A 17,966-nucleotide genomic window follows, 5' to 3' on the forward strand; every position below is an offset into this window, starting at 1 on the left:
TAGACTTTTACTGCATTGATTAAACTTTGAGGAAAAAACCTATTTCTATGGATAGAAACACTTGAACTGTTATTTTTAAATGTCATGAAAACACCATAGGGGTAAAAACAGCTCCTGGTACTAATTGTTGGGAGTATGTTTAATTTCCCACTTCTTTTTTTCCCCACACTAAAAGTTCAAATTGCTGTCCAGCCTCATTCTTGCTCTGCAGCAAATGTGAGCCATGAGGCACTTCTCAGTGCACGTTATCAGCAGTCACAGTTGGTCTCAGTAAATTCTGTGTTTCCATCCTATTAGTAACACTCTTCTGCCTTCTGGGAAAATCGCCTTGATGGCCGCCAGCTGTTGTGGGTTTAGTTCCATTTTGGCTTCTTGTTCATTTTGGTCTTTTTTGGAGTTAATTGGCCTTTAAGCAGTTCTTGCAATAATTCCAGCATTTTCCATCACCTGTCTGTATTCTCTCAAGCAACAGACCAGGCAAGATCAAAGGGAAAACAGAGTCAGCTTTAGGAGTCTATCTGGATATTGGATGTGAATCCCTGGGTGCAATTAGTAGAGCAGATATTTTATACTGTAACTTGGCAAAAATGTGGTAAGAAGGATCAAGAGGCCTACATCAATTTGCTGTGCAGAATTTTAAGTCAGAAACCCCTGGCAAGCAATTTTATTGTCCTGTAAAAAATAAAGAGCATGTTAGTGACTCCAGCTGAAATTTAGAAATCTGTTAATGTATAAATCCACGTGCTGAGGAATAAAGAGCAGAAAGTCACTTGGAGACACCAGTGGTCCCATGTAGTCTGTACTTGTAAAAGGGAGAGAAATTTGCTGCTAGCATTAAAAACATGAAAGAATTGGGGTCTTCCTTTGTGAAGGACCCACAGGAGGCCCCAGTAATGCTGCTGTGATTTGTTATTACCTGAGCCCCAGAGCTGCACTGGTGCTGAACTGTGCTCTGAGCTGCTCTGGGACTGCAGAAGGAGGCTGCAGATTGTCAGACTGTGCAGTAAAAGTGAAATGTGTATTTACTCTGGCTGCCTACAGTAGCTGTCACCGCTGGCTGCTGGGAGTCAGACTTGCTCAACTTGTGCCCTTTTTATTTCTCAGGAGGGTTGGTGTTCTAAGCAGAGACTGCATCAGCCCAGGAAGAGTGGGCTGAGGTAGAAATGTATCTTGCAATCAGTCAATTCCCACCCTCTGCTCAGCTCCATTTCTAACTAAGGAGATTCTCTCTGGTTTGGGGACAAGCATTTTGCTACCCTTGTTTCAAGATCACAGCAAAAATTAATGGTGGATGCTTTTTCTACATGTAACCCTGCCTTGGTGTCTTCTGGTGATCTTTCTGCACATCTAAATGAAGCTGGAAGTCAAACAACCTCATAACTCTTGTGCTGCATGTCTTAGGTTTGCCCTGCTCAGTGAACCAGTCTGCCCTGGGAAGGCAGATTGTGCAAGGAAGGCACCAAGAATTTTTTCCCACTGTTGTGTTTTCCTGGATTTCAATGAAAAAGGCGTCATGTTTTTGTCCTTGGCTATTATCAGATGTTGCTGTGCTTGAGTCATATGCTAACATTTAAATTTCAAGCAGGATGTGACACAATATGCTCAAATTCTGTAATGTTAGGAACTTTGTCTTGCTGTGCTAGGCACTTGTCAGATAAATCAGGGATCTTGTTTGGAAGAATGTATAATCCAGGATGCTAACATAATTCCTGGAAAACCTCAAATGTGAAAGAAATTAAGTCTCAGCTTAGTTACTGTGAAAGCCAGCTGTTCAAGCCCAGCACAGACATCAGAAGTGGGGTTTTCAGTGTAAATTGTATTACTGGGGGAGTACAAGAAAATCTGGAAATTGGAATTCACTTTCCTCTCACTGAAATATGAAGCTACCACTTTCCTTATCAAAGGGGATGGTTTTTAAACTTTATGTATTTTTTTAAGTGCAATTTTGCACAAAATTGCTTTTCATCATTTTCTCACATTTTGATCTTTCAAAGTAGCTTGGAACTCATCAGGTTCTGGACAGGCATTGGAAACCCCTGATCCAAGGTCCAGAAGTGGTACTGCAAACACAGCCTGTGCTATTACAGCTTTAGGCATTACAAGTTCAAGAGTTTTCTGCTCCTTCTGGGGCTTCCTGTGGCCTCCAGTCATGATGAGAACTGAAATCTATAAGGATCTCTTCAAGTTTTCTTTCAAATGAGACTTTTCACTGAGTGCACTGACAGAACTTCCACAGAATGTCCCCAGTGTTCAACAACCAGAACAAATCCACTGAGCCCTAAAAACCTGCCCCAGTCTTTTCTCTCACCACAAGAAATGCCATTGCTTGTCTATTCCAAACAATTGGAATTCCTGATGGAATTAAAAAACAAAAACAACTCAGTGGCTGATGTGCAATGAGTGAGCAGAAAACACACTCCCAGTACCCAGTGTAGCATCAAAACATCAGAATTGTGCAGACTGAGCTTGGAAATCCTGAGATGATCAATTCTCTGCTCTGCAGCAGCTGCAGTTAGATCAACTTGTCCTGGACCTTGTCCAGTTGAGTTCCAAATACACTCAAGGATGGAGATCCTGCAGGCTCTCTGGTCACCTTCTCCAGCATTTGGAAACTCCTGTGATTTAAAAGACAAACAAAAAGCCTTTACCTGTTGCAATTTTTTTAGAATTAGAATTTTAGACTTTTTTTAGAATTAGAATTTTTTTTGTCTCCTGATGCTGCTCCTTACTCCACATTTCTGACAAGCCTGGTTTTGTCCTTTCTGCCCCCTTCAAGGACGTGATTAAAGGCAGGAATCCCCCTTATTGTCCCCTTCATACCAGGCTACTTCTGTAACACCTGAATGATTGACTCCTTAACCAGAGATCCTCTGACCTCTGAGTAACATTAAACTCTTAGGATTTTAAACAAAATATCCCACCAAGTTCCCAGATATTCCTTCTCCTCTCATGTGGCTCTTTTTAGTGCAATTTTAAATAATTTATTCTATGATTCTATTATTTCAATGCTTAGATATTATCCTCATTGTTCAGTTCAGGATCACTCCTAATACAATTTACAAATATTTTTGAGCTCCTCCTTTTTTTATTTTTGACTACACACATTCAATTACACTTAGAAATTCATACCCACCTCTGGAAGTCGTGGATATGTGGCAGTTTTGGGGTAGAATGTGTCAATGCATAGTTAAAGACATAAGTTTAAGTACATGAATTTATAATGAAATATCCCAAAAACTTTGGCTGAGTGTGTGGAGTCAGTCTCAAAATTTGTTTTGGTCTCTCCTGGCCTCTTTACAAACTTTTAACTGCAAAATAGATTGACAGGAACAAGTTTCTGTAAATCCATAGCACCACAGACTATATGCATTTTAACTTCTAACACTCACAGAGCCAAGGCCACATGTCTTTGTTAAAATCAACACCTAAAACTCTTCATGGGCTTGTTTTTGTTACTCCAGTCTGAAATGTGGTTCAAGTGGCAGTGCCCCTTCCCAAACAGACATTTCCTAAAGCAGTAATGTAAAAAATGAGCTCATGTAGATTATTTATGCTTGCTAGTTTTGATTGTGGATTTTGCTTCATTTTCTGTTTCTGGTCTGTCCATGATAGTGAGGTGCTCTTGCTATTCCATTTGTCCATGGGGGTACAACTGGTTTCTAAAATGTGTGACAGCATCTCTCTGGCAGGGGAGAGGAAATCTGCAACCTATAGCACACCTTGTGCTACACAAATGCTCATGTTGTGCCTCAAAGAAGGGAGCAAGAGTTTCCCTTCCCTGGAGGCTTGGAAAGGGACTTGAGAGCACCAACCCTCCACACTTTCATTGCTCATTTCCAGGTGCTCCTTTTCCAAAAGGCATCTCCCATGCTTTTTTAAATTTAGCTTAAAATCATTCCAGACAAGGCCATTCTGAACTGCATGGATGTTTCCCAAAGCCTCCTGGGGTATTCCTAAAAGTGAGCTGCATCCTATGGTTTGAGGACTGGGAGGAAAGGGAGGGGAGCTGGAAAGAAACTCCGAGAACAGAAGGAAAATGCAGGAACTGAGAGCAAGGATGGTCCTAATGAGTCCTTATGAGTCCTTATGACTCAGGTGTTGGACTGGATCATTTGTGAGACCTCTGGCTGCCTGGAAAATTGCATAATTCCTTAGGTTCTCATCCTTACTTTATAGATGAGGAGTTAGTGGTCCCAACTTTCTCTTTGTACATCACATCTATTTAGCGAGCAACCCAGAATAAAAACGAGTAAAACATGGGAAACATTTTTTCCTCACAACTTCTGTCTTGGGGGCACACATTGTTTAAGAGCTCTGAGCTAGCTGAGGTTCTCCCAGGAGATGCAGTGCTTATTAACAGCGTGACAAAAATACACTTCAGATAGGCTGGGCAGAAATGCCAGAGATTTTGAAACTGCATTCAGGCAATGGCGAGGCCGTTGAGATACAAAAAAAGCTTTACAACTGTTCCAAATACTTACTAGTGGAAGACTGTTAACAGACAGGAAAAAAATGGGGAGGTGTCCAAAACCAGCAATCCACCCTGGTGAGAAATCCAGCTGCTGGGAAGTGGAATGGTGCTGGAATTCATACCAGGTTGTTGTCTCTGGACACCAGTCAATGGACTCCATCTTTTATATCACCCTCCCGTTAGCCATAAGAAATGGGTGTTTTTCAACTCCTTTTCTCTTGGCAGCTGGATGTGGAGAAGGAGCTTTTTCTCTCAAGTCCTTGCTGAAGAACCATTTCAAAGCTGTTGAATTTTGGAGTTCAGGGAGGGAACTTCACTACTCTGCCCCACTCCTGCCTCTTGAAGGTCACCATTGGACTGAGAAAAATCGGCCAGTCTACCCTTCCTGCAGCTGCTCAGCTCCTGCTGTTTGGGTTTCACTGCTGGGCCCAGAGCTGCTTATCTTCAGTCTTCCTCCCCTCTGAATAACTCCAGTATTTATCTCTAGAATCAATGGCTGCTTTCTTCTTGGAAAACCAGCATCTTTAAAGATCTCCAAAAGGACACCCCATTCCTCCCCCCTCTGCTTCCATCACTGCAAATTTGAGATGACTATAAAAAAAGAGAACCAAGGAAAGAAATAATTGGGGGTTTCTTTTCCTTGGTGTTGGCTGCACTTTTATGATTGTGTTTTCTGAGCTTTTCCACGTAGCCCCAAGGAATGGGGAAGCTGTTTTAGGATTCCAGGTAACAGCTACAAGATTCCAGCTGCTGCTCAGGCCTCGGGCTCCGTGATCCTCACCGATTTATGCGCGCTGATGTTTAGAGATTTGGCAGCACTTCAAGCGAGCGGGTGAAAACAACGTGTTTATTCTAAGCTTTGCTCTTGCCCTTTGACTTGACAGCGGCTGTGCAAGTGGCCTGGCTGCTCCAGCCCTGCTCCTCCAGAGCATGGGAAAAGCAGGAGCAGCAGCAGGGAGACAGCTGGCTGGCTGCTGACTTAGAAAGGCATCATTGCGTCACGTCACGCTGGGTAAGTTATCTTTGTCCCCATCAGAAGGGCCAGGATTTTCCCTTTTTTTTTTTTTTCCTTTTTTAAAAAATTTTGTTTATTTTTTAAAAAATTTTGTTTCTTTTTTAAAAGATTTTTAGGTGCTCCACAAAATGATAGCAGGGATTTGGTCACGTTGAGTAGTGTCCCATCTGTCAGAGGTAAAGTTTTCATCCTTGAAATGTAATGCTTTTCTGACCCTTCAAAAAAAAAAAAAGAACTTTGCTGGACTCCCTTTGAATCCACTTTAAATGAATGGTTTGTAAACTTATTAGGATTTTAGGATATTAAGGCCTTTCTCATATTTAATGTGTGGATTGTCTGAATGGAAACATTAAAGCCAACACAAGCAATAAAGATGGATTGCCAGTGAAATAAACAGTTTGGCCTCTGACTGCACAGAGGAGTCAAGAAAACATTTCCTAAAAGTCACTTTTCTAACTGTAAGGCAATTCTAATGGCTGATTCTTACTTAAACCTACACTGTTCTCCAGTTTATTAATCCACACATTTAACTTGGTGTGAAAGTGGAAGTTAATTGACATTCTGCTTCCAAAGCAATCCTGCTGTTATGATGGGCACCAAACTGCCACGTGAAATACAGATTAAAAGTGAATGGGAAGCAGTAGGGGTGCATTTCTGAGAACCCAAAGAATTTGCAAATGATGCAAACGAACAAACATGAAATCATATTGATGTGCATATGGATTGCTAGGAAAATTCTGGCTCTGGATGAACCTCATGGAGAATTTATGGTAACTTCTGTCATGCCAGACTTTCTCCTTGTCTCTTTAAAAGTCTTATGGTGAAACTCAGGGAGAGGTACGTGTTGCCCAGTTTGCATTTGGTGTTGTAAAGTGTAGATATGTAGAGGACTCAGAGGCAGGGAGTCACACATGGGGCTCCATGCTGAAGTCACCCAGCCAGTGAGTGCATTTTACACCTCTTTATGTGCAGCGAGCTCAGCAGGTTGCACGAGGAATGCAATGTCCTGGAGGGCTGACTTCATAATTTGTGGCTGTGGATATATTTCCTTCATGAAACCACATTTATGTTTCTTTATTATCGTTATTATTTTAAAGGATTTTAACTACTCACAACTCCAGTTTCTTTTTCCATGAGCCTTGCTCCTCTGTCATCGGTATTCTGATTTTTTTAGATTTCAAATGGTTTGGCTGCAGTGTTGAGGATCAGGTTGCTGGCTGGAGACATCTGGATGGCTCTGAGATCTGTGCATATCATAATCAGATCTCTTCACTCTACATTTTGAGTCCATGTTGTCATTCTTCCTCTGCATTTCTCATTGTTTTGTATCCTCTCTGTTCGTATGCGGTCTCATGCAATTATATAAAAATGGTTTCCTTATGCATGGTATGAGTTTTTATAGCTTTGCATTCACTTTCTTTCTTTCTTTCTTTCTTTCCATCATTTCATGGTTAAATAGGTAGAAAAGTTAGGTAATATGTACACAGGGACTGCTCCACCAGACTGGAGCTCTGAGTATCCCTGTTACCATGTGCTGCAGCCAAAGAAGTTTACAGCATGCAGAGGGAAAAGGTTATTGTTAGTGTAACTGAATAAGTATTAGGGTTAATATATAATGTATAGGTCTATGTAATGGATAGTTTTTATTCATCATAAAATGTTCAAATGACTTGCAGATGTCTGACTGCTGCAGCTGTTGCAGACCTTGTAATGGCATTAGGCTCTGACTCAGAGAGCAGCTCCTTTGCCAAGGGATTCTGGCAGGGGCTGCAGCTGTGATATTCCCATTGAAAAAAGGACTGTCAGCAGTGGAGGTGGTGATACAAAACGGAACAGGAGCATGAGAAAGGGGCAAGGCTGGCTCTAGGTATGACAGGAAAATGGAGGCTCTGAAAGCTTCCATTTTTCCATGTTTAACTGCCTCAGTAGTGTCCTACACTGCACTGACCAGGGGAGCAGCTGGAATTTATACTCACCACAGATTCTGGCTGCATGCAGCTTGTGTTACACCAACTGGGGGGAAAAAACACAAAACACCAAACCTTTGATAATGTAAAACTTTGTTCCCAAGTTTTCAAAAAGCAAGAATGTCCCAAAAAGCAGACAGGATTGAATCTCACTGTGCAAAGGCAGTCTGTTGCACAAACTGGAGCATGGGAGCCAAAGGAATGCCAGCATCCTGAAAAATCACTGAAGAAAGAAAAATACACTATATGTCTCATGATTGTTTCCCTGTATCTGTAAAGAAAATAATGAAGACTGACATGCAAAGCAGGCACACATTTTATATGTGGGATGTTGTACTGAGACAAACACGCTGGGTTTGAAACAGCTTTTTGATTCCTGTGTGACTGGAAAAGCAAAAGCATGACCATTTTTAGAAGAGAATTGGAGAAGGCAGTGCAAAACAAAAGCACAATTTTGACTGGGTTTGGTGATAGTTGTCAGAAAGTAGAACTGAGGGCAGCAAACCCTGGAGGCAGCTGAACTGTAAATCCCTGAAATGGGGAGGGGGCAGAGCAAGAGTCACATCTCAATGAAACATGGATTTCATTGCTGCCTTTCCTGTTAATTTAAACTACTTCTGGAGAGCAGGGTTTAGTCATGAAATGGCCTGCAGTGCTGGCCCTGCTCTATGAACCTGCAAAGCCAGAAGCAGAATTGTTTCTGACACCTTTTGGAGGGTCTCTGCTGATTCCAGTGTAGTCTCTCTGCCCATGATCGGTGCTGTATTTATGACAGTAAAGCTATCAAAATATGCTGGGTGACCTAATTGTGGCTTTCCAATACCTGAAGGGACCCTACAAGAGAGCTGGAGAGGGACTTTTGTCAAGGGTCTGGAGTGACAGGACAAGGGGGAATGGCTTCACACTGACAGAGAGTAGGTTTAGACTGGATATTGGGAAGAAATTCTCCCCTGTGAGGGTGCTGAGGCCCTGGCACAGGCTGCCCACAGAAGTTGTGGCTGCCCCATCTCTGGAAGTGTTCAAAACCAGATTCAATGGAACTCTGAGCAACTTGGTCTAGTGGAAAGTGTCCCTGTGCATGGCAGGGGAGTGAAACAAGAGGATCTTTGAGGTCTCTTCCAACCCACACCATTCTGGGATTCTTTGTTTCTTTGAAAATATACAGAATATTAGAAAAGAGATGCAGTCTACATGAACTTCATTTACTAGATTTAAAAAAGAAAAATCTTACTGATGTGACTTGCTCCTTACATGAGTAAAAGGGAATGAGTTGCTAACAGCTCTCCTCTCCAGGGCTGCATTGGCTGTTGCCTGGAGCTGTGAGCTGGGACCCCAAGAATCCCACCATGTCCCTGAGAGCATTGTCCAAAGGCTTCTTGAGCTCTGTCAGGCTTGGGGATGTGATCACTGCCCAGAAGAGCCTGTTCCAATGCCCAACCAGTCTCTGGGTGAAAAGCTTTTCCTGATATCCAACCGAAACATCCCCTTGCAGAGCACTGTTCTGTTGTTTTCTGTGCTGGTCAATGAATAAATGTTGTGTGTGGTGAGGAGGAATCCCAGTGCAGGAGGCCCTACAGCCATGGTGTGGGCTGTGGGATCTGTGGGTTTTGTGCACCCCTTCTGTGGGAGGAGGCTTAAATCTCTCTGACCTGCTCTGGGAAATGAATAGGATGCTGCAAACTGGAAAGGACTGAAAAGTCACTGCCCAGTTTGGTGGTCCATGGGGGAGCTGGGTCTGTAGCTGCAGGCACTGCAGAGCTTTGGGAGGATGCACAAAGCATCTCTGTGCTGCCCATCCCCAGCCTGGGGCTGAATGGGCCAGTCTTCCTCAGAGGAAGAAGCAGAGCCTGGCAGGGATTCAAGCCTGGATCCCAGGAGCAGCACTGCCTTGCTGGCACAGCATTCAGTCTCAGGCCAATTTGCCTCTCAGCTAACCCAGGCACAGCCTGAGGTTGGCACTTCTTCTGCTGTTTCCAGATCCAAGGCTGTTTCATGCAGAGCCAGTATGGGGATCTCTGGACCTTACTGCTCTGCAAGGTGTTGACACAGCCTTTCTTTCCTAGAATGTTTTCTTATCAGTAAATCTTAGAAAAACTGTCTAGAAAGTCTCTTGTATCTGCTCTTTCTTGTGACGAAAGGCTGACTTGGGTAATCTGACTCCAGGAGAGAACTGGCAGGCAAAAGGACATTGTAGAATTGCAATCTGTTCAAAAATGGGAATAAAGGAATTAATGGAATAGAAGTCTGCCACTGGCCATTGAATATGATGCTCTGATGGCAACTTCTGATTCAGAAAGGTGCAAGCTGCGCCAGGGGAGACTCAGGTTGGACATCAGGAAGAATTTCTTCATGGAAAGAGCTGCCAAGCATTGCAAGGGGCTGCCAGGGAGGTGGTGGAGTCCCCATCCCTGGGGGTGTTCAAGAAACATCTGGATGTGGCACTCAGTGCTTTGCTCTGGCTGACAAGAGGGACATCCATAAATGTGGAACTTGATGATCTTGGAGGTCTTTTCTGACCTAATGCCTGTGCTGTCCTTGTACCCAGATGACAGCAGCCCCTTGTGTTGAGGAAGAGCCTGAATGCATTCATGGGAATGCTGCCCCAAACACAACCCATCAGCTGATCCAGAGCCTGCTCCAGAGGCCTGGCTGCTCCAAAGCTCTGGGCTTCAGCCAGATGTGCTGGTAGGAACGTGTGTCAGCTCTGGGATGTCAGTGAGGGCCTGGAGAAGATGTGCAAGTGCTCCAGGACCATCAGAGATGGGCTTGGCTGCCTTCACCCCAGGGGAGGGGGTGTGTGGTGGTTTCCACAAATCCCACCTTGGCAGAGAGGAGAAGGGGAATGTTTGTGGAAGGCTTCTGCCCTTGGCATTTCCTATTTGCTTTCAGCTCTGTGCAGACGTCTGTGAGGGGCTCAGCTTTGCTTCTGCCTTGTGCTGGGAGCTCAGGTGCCTGGCTAGACAGTTGCATTAGGCAGCAAAGCACCTAATCCTCACTGAAGGCCACCTAATCCTCTCAGCTTAATGGCCTTCTGCTCCTTCAGATAGTCCCTTCTTTATTCCTTTTCCTCTTCCATCTCCAAAAGAGCCAGCTCTGCCATTCTCATTCCTGGCTACCAACACCTCTCAGCCCTTCAGAGCTCCAAAATGCAGAAACTCATAAAAGCAGCTGGAAGTAAATGAGTAATGGAGAGGGAAGTCACGTCTCTATGGACTGCAGAAAGTGTTCTGTAGAGCAGTGTTTGAGAACCTTTCATTAGTGCTTCCTGGTCATTTTTGCTGCATTTCACTTTGCTGAATCCAAATCCTGCTCAGGCCAGTGGGAATTGTTCCACCGACTTCTGCGAGGGTTGGATCTAACCCCTGGTCTGAAAAGTAAAACTAGTCTCACTGGTTTTCTTTTATTTCAGTTGGTTTCACTTTCTGCTTCTCAACCCCCAGAATAACATGAATGCGTTCATAGTCCTCCATGGTGACATTCATACAAAATATTCTCTTTTTATGTTTTTTGTAAAATAAAATGCGTGTCAGCAATTCCACCTCTGCCCTTCTGACTCTGTATTTCAGCCCTGTTTTTTGGCCCCTCCTGACCTTCTACACAGAGGTAAATAATTTTTTTAACATACAATTTTTAAATGATTTTTTAATTTACATAAATTTTTGGAAGAAACTTTGAACAGTGAAATGCCCTCAGCTTTTGGCATCGTTAAAAACAGTTTGCCCTCAGAAAATAACCTGTTTGTAGTATCTCAAGTGGAAAAAAGATATGCTGGGTTGTGAAAGATGTTTGTTCCATCACCATGGCACTCCTTGCACAGTTCCCAGGGCAAGACATGGCACACAGGGAGGTGACAGTGGATTTCTACAGCACAGCTCAATCTTCAGCTTTTAAGTGGAAGCTGTGCTTTTATTCCTAAAATAGCCATTTGTTCCAATTAACATCCTTCTGGTAGCAGAAAGGGAGCATTGAGTAGAGCATGGTGCTACAGAGCCCAGAGAAGGGAACATTATCTTACAGAGCTCTGGGGGGTTGTCCTCCAGATCGCCCAAAATTCTTTCCAAGTAACGTGTTAAAATATTGGTAATGCAGTGACTCAACCATATAAACAGATGGAGTGAGTAGCGTGCAGCCAGTGATTCAGCTAATGTACAGCTCTGGAAAATTCAAATTTGATTTAACATGAGGAGAAATATTGAATAAGACATTTCTAATTTTTCCTTTTGTTTTAGGAGGCTGTAAGTAAGTTGGTTTTTCTACTGAACAGAGTAGAAAAATATAAACCTGATACAACACAGCTGATCCAAAGGATGGCATCCCTGGTGCCTGCACAGAAACTCCTTGCAGCAGTGCTGCACTGCAGTGCCAGCTCTTGGTCTGAGCCCAAGCCCTGCTGTGGGACACAAGCTCCTAATTTCTCCAGAGGGAGTGTTCCCAGCCGAGTTACACAGATCTCCATGATCTAGTTCAGGCAACAGCATTTATTTAGACTGAGTTAACTCATTATTTTCGGCTTTAAGATCTTAAAAGCTGTATCCACCATAAAGTAAATCACACGTTTTTTCCAGGCTCCTCCTGTAGCACGTAAAGTTGTGGCTGCAGCTGCGAATGTGCTGTGCCTGCACACAGGGCACACCAAGGCTGCTCTTGGGAATGCTCTCCAAACAGCCAGAGGACATCTAAGCTGTTGCCATGTCTTACTACATCCTCTTATTCCCTTGGAATGACGAAAGGAGAAACTGGTTTTCTGCAGAGGCCTCCCATTGTCAGGAGATCAACACTTAAAAACTCACCTGATTTTTATGGCAATCTGGGGGAAAGCCTGTTCTCTTTAGAGTATTCCAGTCTTATCACTGCAATTACAGGCCTTATTCCACAAGTTATGAGTACAGATTACTGCCACCTGCATGGAAGCCCATCCTTCACCTTTATGTAAATGTTGCCTTTGAAAGCTTAATTATGAAAGAGTTGCCAGTACACAGTCAAGAGGCACAAGAAGTGATCTGAGCAGGTTAAATGCAGGTGAATGTTATGTTTTGCACACCGTTGTAATATTCATAGCTTGGTAATTGCTGAAGGATGTCAGAGTGAGCTTAATTCCTCTAGCAGTTGTATGTAGCATAGAGTTTTGCCCCCCAATACACTTAAACAATCCTACTGTGCCTAAAGAGATACTGAAAGTGTGTTTAAGAGAAGGGATTTGGGAAAGTGCTTGTCTCATTTGATGAGGCAGGACCTCAATAGCTCAGTGTGTGCAATTATTTGTACCAGCTGTGAGGAGTGCTCTTATATAGTGGGAGATGTTCTGAGTAGTCAGGTAAGGTCCTGCCCCACAAACCTCTCTGGAAAGGCTTCAAATAGAGCTATACTTAATAATTCCATTTAATAGGTACAATGTGAAGAAGGTAACAGAAGTGAGAGAACCTGAGTGTTATTTGCTTGAATATTGTAAACCCCATTTTTATGTATTTGTAATTTGCTATTACAAAGTATTACAGTGACATTTCATCCACCCTGACATTTTGCTTTTTTAGAAAAAAAAGCAGCCCTCTCAGCACTGCATTGAAGTGAGTGCACCCATACCAATGGGAGCTCTGAGCACAAAACCTCATCAGCTGTGTAATAATCCTTGTAAGATTTGTAGTATGGAGAATTCCCTCAGGAGTCCTGTTCTCCATCCCATGGACTGGATCCTTGTTCTTTTGCAGAACTGATAAGGGACAGCACTGTTTGTTTGGACAATCAGAAACAGAAAGAAAAACACCTGTACTTTCTCTTTCTGTTTCGTTTTGTTGGGATTTTTTGTTGTTTGCTTTTGGATCACTTGTCTCAGTTATTTCTTCATTCTTTTTCTCCTGCTGCTCCTGCTTTCCAAGTTATCAGCTTCTCTCAAGGGTCCTGTAATTTTTAAAGCTTTTCTTAAATCTTCATCTCCTGGAGCCATTTCAGCTGTGATATTTTAAAAATTAAGCTTAACCTTTAAAAACTAAGCCTGCAGAAGCTGTATCAGAGATGACTGAAGACAAATTGAAAAGCAGGGACCTCTTGACAGTGAGTGGCATCAGAGCTTTCAGTGAGCTGGGAGTCACAACCTTGATCAGGAGTGATTTTTAGGTTATTTTCTTATGGGAATGAGGTTTATATGGCCATGTCATGTAGGCAGAGGTATATCTGAGGGTGTATCCATGTTATTTAATAATGTTTGAATCTACTGGCTCACTTCAGACAGGATTAAATCTGACAGAATAATTTAGTTCCTGTGACTTTCATGAAAATAAGTTGTGGAGCAGGGAGGATGTATCATGTTCTCCCCTAATCATGGAAAATCTGCAGCAGGAACTTTTGGGCAACAGCATGCACTGGCTTAAGAGAATCTTAAATAAATCACAACTTTGGAAGAGATTTCAGTTAAAACTTGCACCTTACACCCTAAAGTTTAACAAACGATGAGGCACAGATGTGTGGGGAACCAGGCTTTCTTCATTCTCATAACAAGCTTTAATTTCAAGGGAGTTAAACATCTAGTGAAATCCCATAAAGAGTAAAAAGCTGAGCAGTGTAATGGATGGAGTAACTTTAACTACAAAGGCGACCAAAATATGGGATTACTGGGGTGAGGGGGAACAGCAGATGAGGAATTTCTACACCTGTTGTGCATGAGGGGGGAGCTCAGGAATAGAAAGTCAGGAAGGGAAGGAAAAGCAAAAGGAAGCAGGAGGAGAAAAGAAAATTCAAGTTGGGAAAGGCATCAAGAAAGGCTTTGAAGATCACTGGGAGGAGAGATTAAACAGAAACTAAATTAGTTTTAATTTAATCTGTTCGCTCTCAAAAGAAATCAGTGAACTCCCATCCAAAGAAGTGCAGGCGAGGCAGAAGGAGAACAAAGGGGTTGCAGGGAGAATCAAATTTGAAGAAGAGGCAGGTCTGGACATGGGAAGCAGTTAATTTTAAGCACTGTTTAGTGAATGTGTCACTAATGAATGTGTCAGGGATAATGAGAGCTGAAACTTGTGGTAGGAGCAGCCAACGTGGCCACAGGAACTGTATGAGAGGTGCAGTTACGCAGCACAGGAGCAGAATCAGAGATTCTCCTGTGAATGAGACAAACTAAGAGTTGGTTGAGTTTGTTGTTTTTTTGGGGTTTTTTTTCCTACTCTTGTTTAAATAAATCATTCCCATTGAGATTGAGCCACAATTTACCCATCTGAGCACTCTGGATTAGCACAGCTCAGTTCCACCCTCTCTGCTTGGTGCAGAAGTTCCCTCTCTGCTCCCAAGACCGATGTCCACATGGTTCTGAATGTGCAGGGGAAAATGGCAATGGAAAAGGAACTCCTGAGAAGGCTCCAGGCAGTCTGGCAAGGGAATGGAGCAACTGTTTTGTCAGTGGACAAATGGTGGCAGTGTGGACAGGGTGACAAGATTCCTGAAGCAACTGTGTTGGCTGGACACAGCAGTGACGTGCAGGGGACTGAGGGCAGACCTGGCTTGCGGGAACATTTAAGTAGCTGTTTGTATTAACAAACTATAAGCCTGATCTTTAAAAAGTGGCCTAGCCCAGAAAAGTGTTCTGCAAAACAAAACAAAACAACAAAAAAAAAAAAGTTTGCTTGCTACTGTTAAACCAGGGAGAAAGACATGGACCATGAAAAAATGTAGGGTATTCCCAGTTTAATGGGAACAGGATAATCAAGTAGATTCCCAGCGGCGGCTTTGCAGAGAGAGTACAAGACCTGAAAGCAAAACTGCTTAGGGTTTCAACAGAGCTCCCTAAAATGAGATTTGCTTTTTATGTGTTGCTTTCTTCCTCCCCTTGCTCTCTGCTCTCAAAGCCAGCGAGGTGATGTGGGGATGATCCTTCAAAAGCCTTGAGAATGAGGAACAAGGTGGAGATGACAGATCCATCACCTCGGACATGCATGACTGAAAGGCATCCCAGCCCTTTTGCACAGCAGTCTCTTTTTAAATATCCCAACAGCAAAATGGCCAAGCCATAGGGCACCCTTCTGAAAGCACATTCCTGACACTTGTATAGGAATGGTTTGGGAAAAGGGGGAATATTTAACAGAAGTAACTCATGGGGGAAGAAGCTGTGACAGCAGTGGTTCCTCCCAAGCGGAGTTTCGGTAGAAAAAACCCGATGTGTGGTCAGCATCTTTATTTCGGGCATGGCAGGACCCTGAGGGACAGCGCAGCTCCGCCCTCACTCAGACCCCGCAGTTCGGGGGTTTGGGGAGAACAGGGGGGGCGCAGCTTTGGGGCTGGAAGGGTCGCAGGGCTCAGCCGGGCAGCTTCACCCCACACAGGCCGCAGGAGAAGTTCCTGGGACAGCCTGTGAGGAGCCTGCAGCGCGGCTCCCGCACTCGGGGCTCCCCGGGGGGCGGGTCCTGGGGGCACCCCACAAGGCAAGGGGGCTCGCAGCTCCAACAGCCGAGGCAAGGGACTCCCCCAAGCCCGGGGAGCAGCGCCCTGAGGCGACCCCAGAGCGAGCACCAAGCACTGCCCGAGGGAACGCGGCACAAACCCGACCGCCGCCGCGCCCCTCATGGCGGAGCCACTTGGTATCTCCCTCCTCCCCCCACCCCTAGCAGTGGTTTCACCCCCCCGCCTCACACACGGCGAGGGGCGTGGCCACACCCCCACGGTTTTCCCCGCCCTCTCATCCATATTCATGAGGGAGAGACGGGCGGCCCCAATGCGGAGGGGCGGTGCGCCCAAGCCCCGCCCCCGAGCGATGAATATTGATGAGGCGCGCCGTGGCGTCGGGGGCGGCGCGGGCGGTGATTGGCCGGGCGCGGCGGCGCGCGGTGACGCGCGCGGCGGCGGTGCGGGTCCCGATTGCTGCAGCCGCTTGTCAGTGTGACGAAGATTGGCACCCGAGGTAAGCGCTGTCACTCAAACCCCGCTCCAGCCCCGCCGTCCATCACGGCGCGCCCGCCGCCCGGGCACGGCCGCACCGGGGAAGCGGCAGAGCGGCTGGGGAAGGGGCGAGCGGGGCGGCGGCGGCGGCGAGGGGAGAAAGGGGCACCCGCGCTCCGCCGCCGCTCGCACGGACCGGGGGGTTTAAGGGGCGGTGGCGGGCGCGGGGAGGGGAAGGAGGGGAAAAGCAGGGAGGGGTGGGGGGGGGGGAGCGAAGCGAGGAAGGTTCTGGAACGGCCGCCGTGCGCCCGTTGTGTCCCGGCGGGGGCGCGCGCGGGGAGGGGACGCGGGAGCGCGCGCGGGTCCGCGCGGAGGAGGAGGAGGAGGAAGGAGATGGGGGCGATGGGATGGGGGGGAAGGAGGCAGAGAGGGAGGGAAGGAGGGAGAGGAGGCGACGCGGTGCTTAAAGGGGCAGCGCCGTGCCGGCCGCTCCTCGGAGGCGGGGGGGAAACGGGGGGCGCTCCGGAGCCGCAGCTGCTGCTCCCCGCTCTCCTCCTCTCCTCTCCTCTCCCTGCTGCCATCCCGCTGCCCCGGCACACCTGCCCTGCCCGGGGGGCGCCGGAGATGTGCCCCGCTTTGAGGGATGTCCCCCCGCTCTGGGGGATGCTCCCCTCGCCTCCCGGTCACAGCGAGCGGGGCCCGGCCGGGTTTGTCCCTCGTTCCCGGCTCCGTTTCGCCGTGACCCCGCGCTCTCCCGGCCGGGCTGCGAGCTGACACCTTTCCCACAGCCAGGCCCTGGGCTGCCGGGTGTTTACGCGGCCGCAATTAGGAGCTGAGACTTGACACTGGCCAGAGGCCCTGCTAGGGATGTGTGTAAACAATAATAAATCAAGCGCTGGTTTTATCCCCGAGTGCTGCCTCGCTGAGCCGCGTGTCCCCTCGCTGGCTTTCCTTCGCTCCCACCACGCCGGAGTTGGTCAATTAACAATATAACAATATGAGTAGTTAGCACATTCCTGTGATAATTATCTGTGTAGCTTATTGCTATTTTAAAATGTATAATTTATTAAATATTTTCTTAAATGGTGATATGTAGTGGAATTTTATAGACAGGTCACAGTATTGGCTTATTTTTTTAATCTGCTGCTGCTGAAGTTTTTAGTCCCTTTTTGCAGTTTTGTCTGAGTAAATGGTGTGGTTTAGGGAGGGAGAATCCCAGAATTATTTGAATTGCAAGAGACCTAAAAGCTCATCTTGTTCCAGCCCCCTGCCATGGGCAGGGACACCTTCCAAAATCCCAGGTTGCTCCAAGCCCTAATGTCCAAGCTGGCGTTGGACACTTCCAGGGATGGGCCAAATAATTTATTAGGGCAGTAAATAATTTATTCCTAATACAAGACACTATATCTGGTATGAAACCCTTAAAAGTGAATAAATTGCTGGTTTGTTGGCTTTTTTTTTCCCCACTTGCACTTGAGTGCTGCCCAGGCAAGATTCATTTTTTTGTCCTTGCCCCTCTTTGGAATAGGTTGTGAGCATTCCATTAAACAGATCCCAGGAACAGGGAGCATGGCATTGTGTTCTGGATGTTGGAAAACACTTGGGCCAAAATCCTGTGGAGGAAAGCAAGAGGCTGTAGGTCACTTTCAAAGTATGC

The 17,966-nt window shown here is 45.7% G+C and overlaps 1 protein-coding gene across 2 annotated transcripts in view; it reads left to right on the plus strand.

Annotated features, from left to right (window-relative positions):
* The first annotated feature begins 16,178 nt into the window (after positions 1–16,178).
* The window catches only part of PKNOX1 (PBX/knotted 1 homeobox 1), a 36,251-nt gene continuing 34,463 nt past the window's right edge, over positions 16,179–17,966 (plus strand). Inside the window, exon 1 of one of the 2 annotated variants that reach the window (XM_074534387.1) lies at positions 16,179–16,331. The gene's annotated coding sequence lies outside the window, so the exon portion shown is untranslated. Of the gene's footprint in view, positions 16,332–16,775; positions 17,945–17,966 lie in introns of those variants that run through there. The other variant, XM_074534393.1, reaches the window with a different exon arrangement.

This window comes from Zonotrichia albicollis, chromosome 2 (genome assembly GCF_047830755.1).
Source record: "Zonotrichia albicollis isolate bZonAlb1 chromosome 2, bZonAlb1.hap1, whole genome shotgun sequence".
NCBI classification, from domain to species: domain Eukaryota; kingdom Metazoa; phylum Chordata; class Aves; order Passeriformes; family Passerellidae; genus Zonotrichia; species Zonotrichia albicollis.